The sequence below is a fragment of the Varroa destructor genome, unplaced genomic scaffold (assembly GCF_002443255.2).
Source record: "Varroa destructor unplaced genomic scaffold, Vdes_3.0 BEIS01000004.1, whole genome shotgun sequence".
Lineage (NCBI taxonomy): Eukaryota > Metazoa > Arthropoda > Arachnida > Mesostigmata > Varroidae > Varroa > Varroa destructor.
In genome coordinates, this window is record NW_019211457.1 from 2,569,230 (window position 1) to 2,588,574 (window position 19,345).

The following is a 19,345-nucleotide window of genomic DNA, read 5'->3' on the forward strand; positions in this document are numbered from 1 at the left end:
TTACATGGCGAGATCAAATAGCTTATTTTTTACAATTTGTTACCGGCGCTTAGGTAGGGGGAAAGTGGACATAAATCTGCACTCAAAAATGCTGCCCTTAAATAGTGGCTCTGAAGCGTCAATCTCGGAAATTGCAAAAGTGCCGTTGTTTCCTGGAAAAAAAAATCGCACAGCTTATCTTATTCACCCGCGTTCATGTTCCATAGGCAAGTTCCCCTCTAAAATGTGAACCCTCTACGCGCTTTCATAAGCTTTTCGAGGAGGCGATATGAGGAACTAATTTTAGGCAAAAAATCCAATACTTCGACGATATACGAATCTAGTTCGAACTAAATTCGTGCGTTGTCCTTATTCTTCACTTCCGTGTGTTTTCGTTCGTTTTTCAGTTTATTTGAAATAACTTTGCCATTCCGCTGCTTACGCTAATGCCGCCAAATTACTACATAGGACGACTATCATGTTTCATCACGTACAGTCCACCATGTCCTTGTCAACATTTTTCAGTTTTTTAGTATATAGTCGTCGTTTATACCTTAAGTAAACACCGCACCCGAAATCGTTTGCATTTCCGTGTTTGGTTTACCATCTCCATTCTACGAGGCCTGATAGCTTTTGTTTAGTCCGTTTGATTTTCCTGTCCATTTTCCCTCTTATTTCCTCCGACACATTTGATGTTATTGTCGCCTTGTTAGCAAAGCCTTAGCATTACGTGCCGACAAATTTGGTTGGTGTTTTTCTGTTGACAGTAATAGAAAACTGGGGTGTCACCACTGCCTTCGTTGTACCAAAATGTGTTGGTCGTTGGGCGGTTGCTTATTGCGTAACACGTCCCGACGTAGTCTGTCAGCAACGGTGCCTATAATAACTATAAGGCTAACAGTTGTAACCATTTGCTTGCTGATCTTTTTTTCACTCGTTTCCCTTGCGTAACAACCGAAGGCAACGCAAGCAATGAGCCAGAGAGCGAAATACGGTTATCGCTCGGAGCTGACTATAACCGTCTACAATTGAAGGCAAACCGGACATCCCTTGAGTATATTAGCGAATGTAATCGTTTGAGAGCCAAGTACTGGTGCAGAGGACTGCCCGGTTACCACAGAGACACGGAGGGGAGACAGCACGACTAAAAAAGAAACGCTGACCACGATGACGACACGAACGGAGTTTTCAGCTCGGTTAGCTCTTGTTTGGCTTCTTGTAAGCGTTATTGCTGTTGCTGCACTTTCTGCCGGTCATTTTCAATAGTGCAGACTGTTATCTTCGTTTGCATCAGTCCACTTCGTCTACTTCGAATTTCGGTCCAAACGGGGTGCTCCTCTTTATTAATTAGCCGCTTGGGCAGAAGGCTGCGGCCGTTTCTTTGCTTTGGGCTGAGGCACCCACTAAGACAAAGTTTGCTAATTCGTGCGGAGCGCGTGTGCACTATTTTTGATGTATTTTGCTGCAAAACATTGAGGAAGACACGGCAACAACATCCGCAGTTCTCAGAGCCGTCGGCATTTGCTGATTCTATTATTCCCAACGCTCCGATGAATTAGCAGACGCGGTCTACATTGCTCGCAAAGTTTCTGTTTTTCGTCGCTTTCTGGATGGTTTGCTGTTGAGTAATCGTCCGGCGTTTGATCTTTCTGTCCCATTCCATACATACTTTTGCTGCCTGTTTAAAATGACTGGCCTCTGTAGAACCGACTTGAAAACGCAACAGCTTGGGCAAAACTTGCGTCATCACTTGGACACCATGCAGCGTCGTCATTGCTGTGGTCATACCAACGGAATCAGTGTAAGAAACCCACATGCACAGTGCTATGCCGATCTAGCTCATCACTGCTGCTCTGATTGCCAAACAGTGATCACTCACCAGTAACCGACCGCAGCACAAATGGTTTGAGCATCTAAGAATTTGTTCATCAGTCACCTGGTCAACTTAGTGGTTTGTCTGTCATACTTTTTTTTGTATCCAACGCGAAGCAGTTCAGTGCTTGTCGCTGCGGTTATTATAGCAGCTGGTTGAAGTAAGCTACCAACAGCGATCCGCAAATAACGATCGCTGTCGTGCTCTCGGCGCGGAATTGTAAATACAGATAGATAACCGAGTGCTGTTGTTACCCACAATGTAACGCCAAGTCGCGTTGAGTAGGGGAGTACGCGGAACCCACTTGATAATGCGGCGGTTCGTTGCTGCCGTCAGGTGGATGACACCGAACTGACGGTTGGCCACCCGATATGTTTGACGGGCTGATAACCGTATGTTTACTGGTCAGCTACGCGCTAAGGACTGAGCCCTAAATGACTGTCTTGTAAAGGCAACTGAGAATTGTCCGGCTGCATGTGACGATCTATGTCGGGTAGTTGTCGTCTTAGCGTCGAACGGGTTGACTCATGACTTAGCAAAGCTGAACCGAACAGATAAGTCTAGTCAAGATCAAGGAATGGGACAAATTGAATACAATGCTAGCGTAGCCGAAGTTATCTAAACGACCATCTCGTCGTGAAGAAATGGGCTTGTCAGGCCATCCCTTAATTGTTAGTCTGTCTAGGGACCAAAATCTCCCCATAGTGTCCGAAAAATGTGCCTCGGTTGAACTTAGTGGGACCTAACCCAGGATACCTTAGTTGCTGCCCAAGTTATGATCCCATCGAGAACACGGATTGTACCAACAGGTTTCTGACATCGTCTTACCATTGAGTCGAAAACACCTTCCTTTATCTTCTATAGAATGGTGTCAACGCGTGTTTTCTGCCACATTTATCGTTCATGGTGCGGACACTGATTTCATGGATTGGGCCATGTCTCACGCTACTGTCTTTGCTTCTGTTCCCTCCGAGGCTCGCCGTTTAGCATTCGGCTGGCATTTATAATAACGAAAAGACAGCGCCAAGGACCCTAACGGCGAAGTTTGCCAGACGCAGTCGGTCGTTTCCTTAGCGGTATTAGACGATGTCGCTGTGGTAATGACAACAATAGCTGAGGGGCATTGGTGCTCGCTGTCTTTGTATTCGTCACCATTCATCCGGCATTATTGCTGTGGATGAGGCGGGCCTGAATTACGGGTACCGTTAAGAGTGCCGGCACTACTGCTACGAAAAGCCTCGGTCGGGGCTATCGACAACTGTAACAACAGCAACAGCCACACCAACAATGCCTTTGCAATAAGGTAGTCGAGAATTCGTCATAACGGGGTAACGTAACAAAGGTTATGAGTTAACACTACGCCAGTCGCCATCGTAGAAACGTTTCTAACGACGAGGTCGCCACGATAAACAAACCTGATAACGACCGGTAGACCGTTGTTGACAAACGAAGTTACGTTTTGCGGAGACACACAATGCCACATACAGAGTGTACACATATTAGCATATATTATCGATAATCTGTGTAGGAAACAGTAATGGAAGAGGAATTACAAGGTAATTCTATTACATTATTTGGAGGAATTTGGGAGATGCTGGCATTCTCACATATTTGCAGGCAGTGTGCGGGGTGAAGACAGAAGAAGTAAAAAAACCGCAAAAAAGACAAATAGAGGTACATACCCGATACTTTCATATGACAGTTGGACTGCGCTGAAGATCGTTCAACTTTAGGACAGTCTCAACAATGGTGAGTCAAGAGCTCGCCATTGTTGAGACTGCGTTGAGACGTAGCGTGAGTTAAAGCGGAGACAAGCCATTTCGTGTGCTGACCTTTTTTCAAAACAATGATCCTCACGCTCTTTTAGCCGATAGACGTCAGCTCACTTATCAAAGGGGAGGTACTCTCAAGCATGCGAAGCGATTAACGGCCAAGAAACTTCGGCTAAAAGCTGTGCCTGTCGATCAATTGTACAGTATGTGAGTAAGGTGTTAACTGCATATAATACTTAATTACTCATGTGCTTTTATTATTTATGATGAAATCGTCAGCTCTGTATTCATAGTACAGTGGTGCTTTAATAAAAACAGCTTACACCGAAGAAATAATAAAACTGGGGAAAAGGCTGACGACTGTGTTTTTATTTATCTGCGTTTTCTTTTTCACTCTTCCGTTTGCTAATAGACATCGTGGAAAAGCCGTTTTCGTGTTGGCACCGTTTCGTACGAAGCAAAAGTTTTATTTTGAGCTTGGATCACAAAGAGGAAATATCCGACAGCGCCTTTTTGCCAATATTCAGAAGCTGGAGAAGCAGTCCCGGAAATTTGTTTCCTCTACGGCGATTGCTCTATCAAAAGAAACATGGGCTCATCTTGTTTCAAAATTGGTTTAAGGCGATTCTCGTCGAATTTCACCGCACGTACCACCTCTATTACAGGTTGGTCTGTGAACTCTTTGACCTTGAAGAAGAACGCGGCGCAGCAAGTGAGAAAAATCCTTTTGGGGCCTAAACTTATGACAAAATGGCTACAAAGCCCTTCCAACAAGATTTTAGATGACATAGAACATTTGATTATCAGTAAACGGGACAACAGAGAAAAGCAGGCCGTAAACAACGACTGCCATTATTTTATTAGCACTTTGGTATATACTGCTACTAAATTTAAACGTCTTTCAGTTTTCTTTTTACAATGTAGCCTATCCTCCGCAAAGGCGGTGAAAATGAGACTGTGAAACTCCCTACAGCGAATTATGCTTAGTGGGAGACGACTCCTGCTTCTAATGGATTCATTAAAACTAGGAATGAAAAAAAGCATATGCACGATTCAAACCTAAGCCTGCATCACGTTCATGCCACAGATCGATCTATGGAGAAACTTCTGGACTCCGTTTGTCTTAACGTAATGTACCTTCTCACTCTGAAGCAGGCCCCTAATTTCGTTTCTACGCACTTCAAAAATTTCGTTACTTTGAGCGGTGAAACTTGAAAAAAAAGCGGTGAAAATACACATCACTATCAGGCTTTTTGCGCGTTTCATTTGTCTCTCCTAGTCATCTCCATAAAGTTTTTACGCCATGAATACCCATCTCCTTTTCCATGTCTATGGCGGCTGCGATTATTAGTTGATACCGCTGTAGCTGCCCGCCGTTGAGAAATGCTTGAGAGAGCGTATTTATTATGCAGCAGTAACGAGTGAAAATGCTTCGACGTTAAATGAGGACCAGCGGCGTCGACACTGAACGAAACGCCGTTGGTCCACATTGCAATAGAGGTCAGCTGAATAGCAACTTCTGACGTAAGTAAGCTCGCAGTCACTTGTCAATAGTTCGCTATGCTAAGAATGATAAGCCATTTAAATGCACAGCGTTCTGTCTTTCCAGTCTGGTGATCATCTTCGCCGTTGCTGCTACTCCTTGCGTTAAGCTTGCTATCCTTGCGTGTCGCCCATTTTACGGTCGCCTTAATGTGGTCTTTACTGACAGTGCTGTCAGTGTTTTTGTTGTCCTTGTTACTGATGAAGAGGACGAAGCATCGTTGTTGATGCCATTGTCATCGTCGTCGTCGTCTTCTGCTGTTCGCTCTTGTTGTTGTTGTGTCAATTTATGCTGTTTTTAAAAAATCCTCCGTCCGCCGTAGCGCTCATTTGCTGCTGCAGTCATAGGGTTCACTGACAGTGAGCCAGTGGGTCACCTTGAGCGAAGTGAAGTTCGCAGCTGTCATGCCATGGAGGAAATAATGGGTTAAACTGTCATAGGTGAAGGTGGCCGTAGCGGCTACTACGAAAGCTAAATTTGCCATAACCAAAGTATTTTCATTTCTTTCTATGTAAAGCTTGACATATGCGACAATATGACAAACTTAATGGCTAGCCTTTGGTGACAAACTGGAATTTATTCAAATAAAAAAGCGTATTTATTAACACGAAAGGTATGCTACAGAAATCACATATTCTAGACAAATATATCTGCTGCATAGCTCTCTTGAAACGCGCTCCGTGCACTTGTTTCATGGTGCTCGCCGGGTTGATATTCAAACACAACAAAACTGTCGTCGCTGTCTCGGCTCCGAACGTGTCAAATCGACAAACTAACAAGAAATTAAAAAAAAAAGTCCAAAATCATTATCACTCACCCATGCCTCATACGTACGGATATAAATAATACATATATATGTCTATGTTTTTCACGTAGGTTGGCGAGAAACTTCAATAAACTACCCTCTTCCATGAGTACATTGGCCATTATTTGAGCCGCTACCGCTGCTGTCAGCTTGCCTTGTTTCTTTGTTTGTATTTCTTTTACGTGTGTTCAAATGGTGCATCGCAAATGGACCTAATTGAACGTAATTGGCTTCGAGGAAATCAAACTTCGAAGCTTACAACTACTTAACCTAGCAGACATATCACCCAATTGCTGGAAAGCGCCATCGTTTCTATCTGGCAAGCGTGCTTTCAGTATTTACCTTTTTATCTATTGGGTCCTTCTATGTACTATGTTTGTTCTATATGCTTCCACTTATTTGTAAAGTTTATTTGTGCTTATCGTTGTTTATTGTTGTAATTGCCCGCTGTTCATTCATTCTGGTAGTTGAATTGCTAGGTCTGTTTTGGTCTGTATGAATTACAACTACAGTAGTACACAAAGCAACCTATATATTTTTATAGCCATTTCGTCTCCATTGACAACCATAGAGAGGTTGGACTTACGTCGAGAATAACACGCCATAGCCAACCGTGGGCCAACAGATCCAAAACTCGCCACGAGACACGAGTAGTTGCTCTATGGAAAATACAGGGGAGAACGATTTTTCATGCAGATAAGTATCGATTGATCTAGCAAACTGTGGTTTCAGCAATTGCACGAACAACCGCAGCAGAAGTAGTAAAAATTACTACATTAGTTGGTCAAAACGAACATCAGCTTCTGAACATAGTAGACTAACGTGGACAATTTCCGATTCTCTGTTGTTCATGACAGGCTTTCGTTAGCCGATCAGTCCATGCTAATCAGCTAGACGAGAACCCTGCTTCGTAGAATAGGGATGACAATTGTAATGATGAAAAGACTTCTGTGTGATTTGTTATTGTTAATCGCATAGAACGAAGGCACGGCAGAACAGAAAGATAGCCGCAGCAATTTATAAGACGACTGACTAATATACATAATATGAATTGTAGATGGTGGTACGGAGAAGGACGAACTATGTGACGAAGTCAAGCACCAGAAAGCGGAATGGTTACAGAAACAGAAGAGCAAACAACGTTCGTTAGATAATAGCCGGTCGAAAAGCTACTAACGAGACACGGGGGTATCGTAGAATGCTGTACGGTGAGAAAGTGATTTCGGTTCGGCAAGTAAATGTTCGACAATGTTTGCTCAGTTAACATCATTGCATGCGTCTGTTATGCCACTTACTCATTTGTCGCTTGTGTCGATATAGTATTTGTTATAGCTCGTTGGGGGGCGACACCGTCTATTTGCCGGTTCTTGACCAAATTAATCGTTCAGATAGGCTAACGTACCAGGACGCACAACGAGGTTTGACGTCGCGTCACAGTTGGTTGTGGGCTTACATCACCGACATTTGAAGCGGTATAAACAAATGCTTCCGGTGCGAGCACAGTAAAATTCAGTGGACGCTATAGGACGTCTCTCGCGCAGTGTAACACTATCAACGTGTGTGTGTGGGATGTAAAACAGGTACATCGATGTCGCTCAATCACCACGTCCATGTGGCTTCATGGCAAACACGCTGGCGGCAGACAATCGTCGTGCGTTGTGCTTGAGACGGTCAGTATGTAAGTTAGTGCGGCAGCACTCCTTTTCGCTAGAAACGGGCCGGTTAGCATGGTGCTGATAAGGTGTGGCACGCAGGGCGAAATCGAGCTTGTTGAATTCTAATTGAAAAACAAAGCTGGTGTTACATAGTCGTTTCGTTGTGCTGTCAAAGCGTATGGATTCGAGCGAGGCATACTCCAGCGTATTGGATTTAACAATCATTCAGAAATTCAACTGATTGTTATTCAGCCATCATTAGCTGTTATCAAGCTGCTAAGTAGCTATTGTAGAATGGTAAAATTGTGGAGAAGGGAAAGTTCCTTTGAAATTCTAATGTGCGCACGAATGATTCTGTCGAAGGTTAGAAGAGCATGGACTCGGTGACAGTTCGTTGCAATGGTCTTATTTACGTCAAACGATACTGGTATGATCGTATGAACTTCGCATATTGTATAATAAAGGTCCGGCGCTCCCTGTGAAGATACGAATTAAGCGAAACATCGTTGGTTGCGACAAAATTCATACGTCCCATATTTTTTTCTCTGAAGAATTTTGTATTATCTTAGAATATCCCGCCGAAAAGCTATACTAACTTGCATCTCCGTGTCGTTCTAAAGCACAACTCGGTGCCCGAGACTCCGCACGTCAAACTCCACAAACGTTTCATGAAAGCGATTCGTTTATCATGTAGCTGTGTCGAAGACCGTTAGCTTATCGCAGCTTTACCGAAGCGAACTTAAACCTAAAAAGTAATATTGCTTTTGTCCTGTTTGCGCGTCTAGCAGCACAAACGATGGACACTGCATTCGACGACGACTAGATTTGACCTCTTGAAGCGGAAGAAGAAAGGACTTGGCCAAAAATCGGTCGCCGGATAGCGTTGAAATAGTTACTATTCTTTTTCTGTTATAAAGACCGTAACTTGTCTCTTGCTTAGTGCGCTTGGGAATAAATATAAATCTTTCATTGTAGTTAAGTGCCATATTATTATCTATGAAAGAAAAGAATAGTTAAGGTCCTAGCACGATATCCATAGTATATGAGTATGCACAATACGAGATAGATCGCTTATTCGATTAATAGTTCGGTTGTCATATAAGTCATCTCGGTTTACAAACCAATGGATAGGTTGAAAGATTTAGTTCGGCTTACATTCTCGTCGAGTCAACTGTAAACTCAAGCTTGTTAATTAATTTATGTGCGTTGGCACAGCGGGGTATTTCCGAATGGTAGCATCATTCGAGAAGACTCGAAGTTTACGGAACTCCCACTAGTGCGTTGTCGTTCACTCAGCTAAAAGAGGCAAGTGGGCATATTTGAATGGATTAGAAAGTTTTGTAGGGCTTTGAAAGTTCAAAATAGTGCGAGCTCTTTGTTTTTAGGCCCCCCACTAGTCTATGTAGAAAGTGGGTTCTTTTTATTTACGTTTAAATGAGACAGCGGCAGGCTCATATTGGTGAACTCGAAAGCAAAACTCTGTAAGGGGCCCCACTATTCTTTCATGCGTAAAAATGTATCGTCAAGATAACTGTTTTTTTTTCATCACAGTTTTCAGGCATACGAGGCAAATCGCAAAAGTGCTTTTCGTTACCGTTTGAAATATCACAAGAATACGCACTCAGAAGACATACGTACGCTATGTGAAACATATACGATTAGTAAATCGAGCGAAATTAAAACATATTCTTAAATGAACAACGCCACTGTAGTCTCATAATGATTTAAAAGTGCCTTGCTCTTATAGATTTTTTGCCAGGTGATAAAATCGATTCTGGTAACCTGTCGGGCACAGCTATATCAAACAGTCAATACTTGTCCTTGTATATAAAATACAAGCACCGTTATAAGGTCCCGGCTGCTTCGGATAGATGCACTGGCCATCGTACGGCTGGTAGCTGTTCACCGTGGTAAACGGTAGTTGCAACAACCAACTGGCCATTAAGAAGCTTCGTACGGAATCAATGTGAATCAACAGCCTTTTTAATGTTTATTGATTTACGATCGTCACAAGTCCTAGCGTTCACAAACCTGGTGCTCCAAGAGCCATCGGCCTCGTCCTAACACCAAACTCTCCTCGCCTTCTCCAAACGCCTTTTCGTTAAAGCTAGCGTCAGCCGTGATTTTAGCGTCACTTGCCCTTTGCTACAAACGCACGCAGACATGCACATTGTCGTCTTTGTCGTGTACATTCTATGTAGATAGAGATTTTGAACCGTCTGCAGATGGGACGAACCGACGCTAGCCCCACGATCACATCACGGTCAGACGAAACGCGGAGGTTGCCTCCGCCTTTTGGCTAGTATGGAACCTCTGTCGATTGAGTCCGATAGAGGGATTTACGTCGCGACGCTTTTCGTGACGGCTCCGTGACGAATTGATGCCTGATGCTCATGCTCAGTCACACCGATTCTGCTCAGGCTGATTGTCGTTGATGGCGACTTGTCGCTTGGTCCGTTCATCAGTCAGTTTTTCATTCCCGATCGTTGGGTCGGCTTAACAGTGTTTGCTTCCTCAACTGATCCGGTGCATGTGCAGAATCGAAAACAACATCAGTCCTAACAATAATATAAGCGGCAGCAGCACTCGCCACCAAAACACAAAAATAGCTAAACAACAAACCGATTCGGCCTAGCAAATTCCCCAAAGGCGCCGTTGTCTGCGTACGTTTCTATATATACATGGACACCAAATTTGGCTATGACACGTATGGGCTTCATGTAGGCTGCTTCGGCGATGATATAGTGAACGCTATAACAACTTTCGAAGACCAATGCCAATAACTAGCAAGTATGGTCGATGCGTGCTTAGTCGCAGTAATATTATAGTAATTAACAGTCCGTGAACGAAATCTAGGCTCAGTTGTTGCTATTGATACCGTCTAGTACCAGAATACAGGTTTCCATGAGCTTGATCATCTAGATTGTTTGTCCATGAGTCTTTGATCAGTTCTTCTGTCAGACCTATGTCCTACTGCACACGGTGCTAGTGTATCAGTGGCGGTTCCCCATGGCGGTGTCCTACCTTTAGTCTATCCTACTTCTCTATCTCGATTCTGCTATGTGTTTCCTATTATGAGACTGTCATTTTTACGGTTGGACCTTCTGGCTAACTGCACGATAGACTAAAGAAGTATATATATATATATACATGTTGTGTTGGGGCCTATACATTATATCTGTTCATTAGTTTTATTTAGTTCGACACTATGGCTGCTGATTTTGAGAAAGGACCTTCTAGCAAGCTGGCCGGCACACATTACTGCATTTTGCGCTCACTCGGTGGCTTTTCACTCTCCGCCGGAAACCGCTATGGCTTGACATCCGTCGGCTTCGAAACAGTTCCTACTGCAAACGAAATAGGCCCCTCTCGTATAGGCCTGTTACGCCCACGTTTCTAAAGCACCTCACTCCGTTCTAAGGTTTTTTTTTGTCCGGATGGAATCTGCTTCACGTAAACGCATGATTTGAAGCATATGGTGTTGTTTATATGAGGTCAGGTAAGTTGCTGAGATAATAACGTTGAGTAGCATTTATATAAAAATATACGAACCGGCATTTATATAAAAATCAGTTGTCGGGACCATTATTGAAACAATTCCCGAGCCAAAAAACCTTCTACCCAGCTGTGATATTCTATTCGCGACACATTTGTACTAACAGTTATGATAATGAGGGCGATATTCCCTTTCGTCCGTACAATTAAATGTCGAGGCGGACTATCCAGCTATCGTTTAACAACATGTGTGCAGATGCACCTTTTCTCGCTCTACAGGATCGACAACCCTGCAGTAGTTCAGCGATCACCACCACTGCAAAATCCAAGGCCGGTATATTTAGTGTAAAGTAGATGGACGTAAAAAATGGCCCTGTTAATAGAGCGCGCGAGAAAAAATTAAATGTCAATTTTAGGGAAGAGAAAAGGATAGGGGGCAATCACCGGTGAAATTTGCATCCGGCCTACTGATTAGTGCAACTCCCCGCTATACTAGCGTCGCTGTGGTGCAGATTGAGGGGTTTGTATCAGATACTGGTAGGCGAACCGGCAAGGCGGCCAGTATCTGTAGCTTGTCAAATAAGAGAAACGCCTCTAGCGAGCGTCATGACGGAAATATGCTCGAGCGATTTAGAAGCGTGATTGACATGTCATGTCCGTTGCATAATATTGCTTGGCGTTTAGTTGAGATGTATATGTTTTTTTGGTGAACGAAGTTTCACCTTATTGTGCCGTAGCAAGCCTAACTGGTAGTTTTGAAACATTTACAATGCACAAAAGTAAGAATAATACCTCCAAAGCTATTTATATTGCTCAACGTGTTATGAATGAAATATTTAGATTTTCCAAATCTTACTTTTAGAAAGCGATGTACATAGTATCATAATTGATGCCTGAGCGATAGATATATCATTAGCAAACTAGGTAACTAACAGAGAAAAAAAAAAAGAGAGTCCATGGCATTTCGGATCCATGTACATTAAACTCATCCGAGCGTAGAATGTTGCTAATCAACATATAGAATTGTTCAATGTTTGATCTAAACTTATTCTATTATTATGCGGCAGTGTTGTACCTTGCGTATAACTTCCACACGTCAAAAACGGCGGGTAGCTATCGTTGTGCCCTATCAAGTGTCATTACATTGCAATTACAAATAGCTGTAGAACTTGAGCACGGTCATCAAAACGGTCTACTTCTACGTATTTAATTGCAGATGCATCTATTGCTAACGCTAGCTTACGCTTCTAAAGTTAATATTGTTTTGTCGCTTTCGCAATTGTCTCACCTATTCTGGGTAAAAAACGGTACGTACCACAATAGTTATTTGATGATTTTTATATCCTACGGAAGCGTTCAGTAAATACTGATGCGGCGGTTTACAGTTGGATGCTAATTAGTAACTAGTTAACGACAGCCTGCAGATGGTGAACGTTGAAATAGCGAATCGTTTCCATTTGCTTCATTTTCTCCTTTGTCTTCCTATCATCCATCTATTTAAAAATACCAAATATCCATCGACATCGTCTGCTACGCCTTAAGCCGCTTTTCTTCCCGAACCACGCCAGTCCATCATTTTTATACATAGTTCATATCTGGTCGACGGCAGCTCGCTATCGCTATCAGTAAGTGGCCACTAATTGATACGTCGTGTTTCATTTCGCTCACTTTCCCCGTGGTGATTTAATGTACAGCATAACTTTAGATAGTGTAGACTGCTTCGGATAACAGGTTGTTAGCGTTTTTTCGAGAAAGCTGTGACTAGTCCCTTCTCCCCGAGTCGGATCTGTAAGTGAAGAGGCATTGGGAGAGACCAACGGACAGGTCCAGTTGGTGCACGATGCATCCAGTGTTTTAGCGAAACAACTACCTTTGTCAATGGAGGCTAGCGTACGTCAGCATAAGTGATTCTTTGTGTGTGCGTGGGACCAGTGAAAGTTTGCGATGCTTCATAATTAGCTAAATAAAGGAAGTAGGCGCTCGGAAGTTAGCATGCATGGCAGAAGACAACATTGTGGCTTCTTGGCACCTTTAATTGTAGTCCATTGGTAGTAGCTGTTTGGTTCGTGATCAAAGTTGCTGATGTTGACTATTATTGGTATAGTAAATAAATAATAATCACTGAATGGGTGGAAGCGTCCAGCATCTGTGACCAATGCATGGCGAATGTGCCAAAACCCAACGAACACAGACCTAGAATAATGGTGTACAAACAAGTATACAGATGTTCTAATCCAAGGGCAACACGTTATGCGTTCGACGTAGTTCTAGTTATTTTGTTCTCGACGAGTAGGGATTTACTCAGCCGTATGTTCTGGTTGATGAATGAATTTGATGCCTATGGGAAAATTAGGACACGCTCATCGTCCACAGGGTTACCGGTGTATTCAAAAATGTGCGATCAACATATACGAATACAGATAATAGATCGGTCTTCGTAAGATAATTAGTTTTGCGCCAACTTCGTGAAGTCGAAATCTGAAGCCGGCAAAACAGTCGCCACAGTTCTATTCAAGGTTTAATGAAATAGATAACCAGAACGCTAGATTCAAACAACGTAGTGAAACTCCCGCTAAGTAAGGTATGATATTTATTCACGACTTTTGTTAGTGCTGCAATCAGAACTACTCTTTTTGCTCTTTTTTTTTCCTACTCGATCGGTTAGAGCGTCCGGCCAATATGTCTCACTTATTTTAAGGCATACGTCTGATTGGACTTGGGCTATTACATAGATATGCGAGTTTCCTCAAAAGCCGGATAATTACATATCATTTAACCACTTGTCCTGTAAGATGCTTTAATGGTAACGTATTTAGTTATTAAACTGAAAAAAACACGTGGTGGCTTAGATTGGAAACGGGGCGTCGACAGACTCCATTTCGTGTTAATGGGGCCAGCTGTCCGAAGCAATGTTCAGCAACATTACAAGACTTGAGACGCAAAACAGTTAATCATTGAATAAAATTGTCTCGATTTTTTACAAATAGATGATTACTAGTCTTAATTTCTGACGCTGAAAGATGTTCTTGATTATTTACATCGTAAAGACTTATGCCGATTCCGGGTCCATTACTAACTTGACATGGACCCTTGGGAACGTCCAATGTGCATATCATCAAATCACCGCCTTTGTAGATGCATCCGTCACCAGTCGTTGTGATGTCAAAGCACCGTTAGAATACTTTGTAGGAAATATAAAAATCTACACGCAGCGAATAATTTAATCGATGCCAAAGGTTTTTCTTGGCATCGTCATCCTCTTCATAAACGCGTGCTTCGCGTACCACCGTGCTTTTGGGTGTTGTCCTTATAACTTTCGTTGTCGGGATCGTTTCGTTTCTTTTCGTTGGATAACAAGCACCATAGATGCTGCAGTTCCAGAGGAACAGATCGACAGTAGCCCGCGTATATAGCTGCACTGCTGATTAGAGGCGTAGTCAACAGCTGCACCTGCGCGGATTGATCTGTGCCTTCGGTCGTTATCGTCGGTTCGCGATGTCGCTCGTGACCAACATCCGTCTGCTGGTTCGGGATTCACGACGAACTAGCTGCATTGCATGTTTCCGCGAGTAAAACGCTTCGTATCGCAGGGGCAGTGGCCGTGGTGAAAGCCGGCAATTTCGCGCAGGGATTTGATTCTCTGCTTCTTTCTGTTACCATAGTCAACGAGATGGGGCTTGGAGCAAGTAAATAGAAGATATGGATACGAGCTATATTTCAGCTCAAAATGCTGCCCTGCAAAATAAGCCATGCCACGTGTCCGTGGAAGAACATTACCACGCATACAAAAGTGTTGACGGCATCTGTTCAAAGGTGGTAACGACTATGTGATAAAAATAAGCTTATCGTACGATGGCTAGAGCAGTTTGATATGTCGAACATTGTAACTTATACCTTTGCGCCAACCATAATCTTTATCGAATCCGACCAAAGCTATTTGACGAAATTTTGCCTCCTCAGAAGATTTACGGTTAACGTGCTTCGTCTACACTTCGCTACCTAACTTTGACATGAATATTCCCTTAGATCGAATGCTTCTCATCGCTATAGGACTTCGGCTGTCCCAGCTATGTTTTAAGTAAGACAAGCTAGCGGTCCGAAACAATCACTAATTCTACGTAGTTGAATCGGATTTAAATTGCAAACGTAGTCAATATCGTATCAGCGTTCCCAATAGCAATTCTGCATGCTTAATATCAGGCTGAAAAATATAAACAAACCCAAAAGTGGTATCACGACGGCAAAAATAGGATTAATACATCGTTTGCAAAGTTTTGTAGCTGGCGATGGTTCGCCGACTAGGCAACCAGCCAGACGAGCTTCTTATAATAAAGGATTTTGAGTCTACATCAGTCCAATCCTATTCGAATCCGAGTAGTTGCAAAGGAGGTAATTTGTTGAGAACGAAAGACTGTGAGTCACCACAGATCGCAAGATGACGAGATCTGGATGCACGTAGATGGTCAATGGACGCGCGAAATTACGAACGACCGAATGGTTATTGATTTGAGCTAAAAGTTTAAATAAATACTCGGTGGAGCAATTTTAATACTAAATGTGTTTATTTCTAGAGCGTTCGTGAAACACAGCTTCTACAGTTACGTCCAGACGATCTGCACGCAATACCGCAAGCGATTTGCCAAGTTTCTACGTTCGTCTTTTATCAGCTTGACAATTCTAACTGAAATACACGAAACGGCATATATGTTTCGTGATTTCCAATAGATGTTAGAAAAACAATTTTCGCATACACAGTCGCTCAATATAGTTATTCTAACAATAGATCATATTCAAACGGCAGTTCTATCGTGTAATCGCATTGGCTAACTCTACCGCAGCAGAAAAAAAATATTCCGACATACAACACACGCCTAGTGTTAGATTGGAAATCGGCCGATGTCCGCGTACGTGAAAGAAGCCCAGCAGGCAGGTATATCGCGATTAAGCCCGTTTGGAAATAGAACAATATAATTAGGATATCTAATGGTGGCTTGTAGACGTTATCCGGCTGCAATTCCGGAATATCAAACACGGTTCTGCGCGGAAGTGTATTTGAATGTGATGATGGTCCGTTTCGGGCAGCGTACAGAATGATTGTCTGGTAAAATGGACGAGTTGGGCAGTTTGTGGTGCGGAACACATTGAACTTCGTGCTATCCTATTTCGTTTTTGGCTTGAACGCTAATATTACCTCAGGCTCTAAGAAGGGCCATAACCAGAAAACGTGATACTCATCTTGGAATTCTGATATTTACTCGCATCTTCTTTAACGAGTGATCAAAGGGAATTCGCTTACGCCTAGAACCTGACCGAATATTTCGAGCTCTACGTCCTTTATTACTGCTATTAGGTAAACCTCAGATGGCTGGCTCAGCGGCGCGGAACGCGTTGTGTCTAAGCTTGGGCTTCAGACCACCTTGTGCTTCGGTTGCGGCAGCTGTAACCCGTGCAACAAACAACAGGTCTTCGCTCATAAAGAACACCAGCATCGTGGGTCTATATGCCACTGATGCAACGCATCAAATAGTCACCAACCAATGAACTGTCGAGCATATCGCGCTTCACATCGGGGCTGACACTCTGTAATGTAGGCCTGCTTTTTTCGTAGGTTTCGGTGGGTCCGCTTGTGCCGTGGGACCCTTCCTGGATGACCCACGCAATAGCACCTCGTGGTTCAGCTCCGGGGTGACTTAATATATGACGAGAGAATACAGGGAATCAGCCTCTACTAGGGAAATTAATTTAATAAGCAAACATGTAATAGCCATACTAACACAGAAAAGCTGGAAATCGTTTGTACCACGAGTGAAATTCGAATATCGGAATATTATAATAATATTTGAATAACAGAATCGGTTGCCTCCTGTTTATTGACACTGAACCAACTTCCTATAGACAACACCTGGACGCCCCTGTTTCACCGTCGATAGTTAGAGAACAGCATTACCAGAGTATGCTTACTAGTAGATACGTAGTAAAATGCGTGAATCTTGCAAAAATTCGACGATCCCTCCACACGTTTTTATCCTGGCACGTTGTACATCTGTCGTGACACTTTCCCACTAGGGAACATTAATATTTTGTAAACGGCTATTGTTTAAATCTCTGCGTGCGCGGTCACGTCTGTCTCAAAGACTCACTTCGACGGGCTCACAGCTCGCAACATACCATTGGCATAAGGGACGTGATCAACGTCTCGAATACTCAATATGTTCAACAGATAAGCCGAGTATCATTTTGTGATTCCATTTCGGCTCTCCGCGCTTCCGACAGATGCCCCAATAGTGGACAAAGCATTGCTTGGTTGAGTGCGAGTGCGGGGAGAAAGGTACGCTATGTCCATTCGTAAGACGGCACTGCGCGTACGTAATTTATTCATTAAACATTGTACAGACCAAAGCTAGCTTTGTGAAAGCTTCGTGTGGTTTTTTGCCGATAAGATGATTTCACCATTGCAAAACATCGGGCCATTGCAAAACATCTTGATTATCGTCAAGGCAACAACAAGCAGCACGAAGCGATGAAAGTTGTACGACAGTGATCTCCATTTTTTAGTAAATGGGTTTAGGTGCACGGCTTCGTTGCTGGTAGCGGCCGTGGCGCCCGCGTTACTGATCATTTAATCAACCCACGCGAGTATTTTCTTATTACAAGACAATACACTACAATTATTACTAGTCTCGTGAACGTAAATACTTGTCTTAGGCAGCAGCAGACAATGGGGGTCAAGCGGGCCGCGGGTCAGCAGACATGGCTCATATCAGTTCGTCTTTATATGAGGAAAAATTGTAGGTATCTCCTAAAGAGGGAAACATCAAGCATATATTGAATTTTACTGGATTTAATAATAACCATTATGACATAGGTTCTTACTTGACGTAGCCTTAGAGTTTTGCCCCTGCCATCGTTGTCATTGGTTGCGTATTTTGTAATAGTTCCTATAATGTTGTTTCTGTACATTTGAACTGCAACAATGTCGCTTCTAGCCAAAACTAACTGTCTGTTGATGTATCAACAATGTCAGGTCAACTGGGCCGCGATTATTCTTGATGTTATAATTGCTTTTTTTTTCACAGACTGTCGCTTTTCATCTAGCTTACATAACAAACATGCTTGTTAATAATATACATGATTTATTCTGTTTCCAGGTAGCACCACTCTTCATTAAAGCTCCAAGGCTTGTAAGTAGGACATATTTAATTTCACATAACACGTCAGTTGTGAAGGTTAAAGGTAGCTTGTCAGCTTGCTAGGAAAACATGATTTTTTGTTATCTGCAAAAAATACATGTTTTTAAATTGTGCGTAGCGATTCGAAAGCTTTCGAGGATTTTACTAGCGAGTGATTTCCTAAGCAATAGTTTTTTTTTTTTGTATTTCTCAGTCATCGGTGAGCTATCACATCATACGATGAGTTACCCTTAATCACTGTATTGCAAATTTTCATCAACGGCCTCGACCCATAGCTCCATGTTTTCGTTCAGCTTCTACGAACCGCTATACGTGCACTGTCTATGTGCACAACCATTGCCTTGGAATCGTTCTAAGGATTACCTATCAGCAAAACTTCTCTACTATACTAGTTCGTAAAGATCTTGTTTCCTCAGCGATCCAACTCGGACGCGCAGACTAGCTTCATCAGACTCCAACAACGACAAACTCCATCAAAATGCTCTGAACCGGACGATACTGAACAAAGGTTCTCTGGTGCAACTTGTTGGTCATTTGCCCTTTATTTAACACGTGAAAATTTCAAGATGTTCATCTGACGTAGGCACATTATCTGTCCCAGTCGCCGCGTCCGCCGTTGTTGTTGCTGTTGTTGTCGTTTTCAACAGAGATTCCTAGCATAAAACAGCGTTAATGTAAGCAATTCACAAGATGTTATCATTTTCTGTATAGCATTCTGTCTGAAGCGCTCCATCTCGTTTTTCTCATACGTCTATTTCTGCTACTGCCGCCACTGCTTCTTTTTATCCGCTCTCGACAGCTATTTTCGTCAGACGCTCGCTCATTGCCAGCCGCTCCGAACATTTTCATTGGAATCTTCGACTTTAATTCACTTCACTTCGGACTTCAGTCGTGTCCCCCCGTTTTTCCCATTTCGTCAATCCCCCTTCCCCCCCCCCCCCCCGTCAGTCAAATACAACTTGCCCTACCACTTTGTAATAGTAATACTTCGTCCCATTTATACCCTGCCAGCGTCTGCGGCATGTGTTGTAGT

At 43.0% G+C, this 19,345-nt stretch overlaps 1 protein-coding gene across 4 annotated transcripts in view; it reads left to right on the forward strand.

Moving 5' to 3' along the window:
- The window catches only part of stan (Protocadherin-like wing polarity protein stan), a 69,479-nt gene that overhangs the window by 3,204 nt on the left and 46,930 nt on the right, over nucleotides 1–19,345 (forward strand). The window contains exons 2-3 of one of the 4 annotated variants that reach the window (XM_086986366.1): nucleotides 7,030–7,206; nucleotides 18,275–18,303. The exons of 1 other annotated variant lie outside the window; for it this stretch is intronic. The gene's annotated coding sequence lies outside the window, so the exon portion shown is untranslated. Of the gene's footprint in view, nucleotides 1–7,029; nucleotides 7,207–18,270; nucleotides 18,304–19,345 lie in introns of all 4 variants that reach the window. 2 more of the 4 variants (XM_022802709.2, XM_022802708.2) reach the window with 2 other exon arrangements.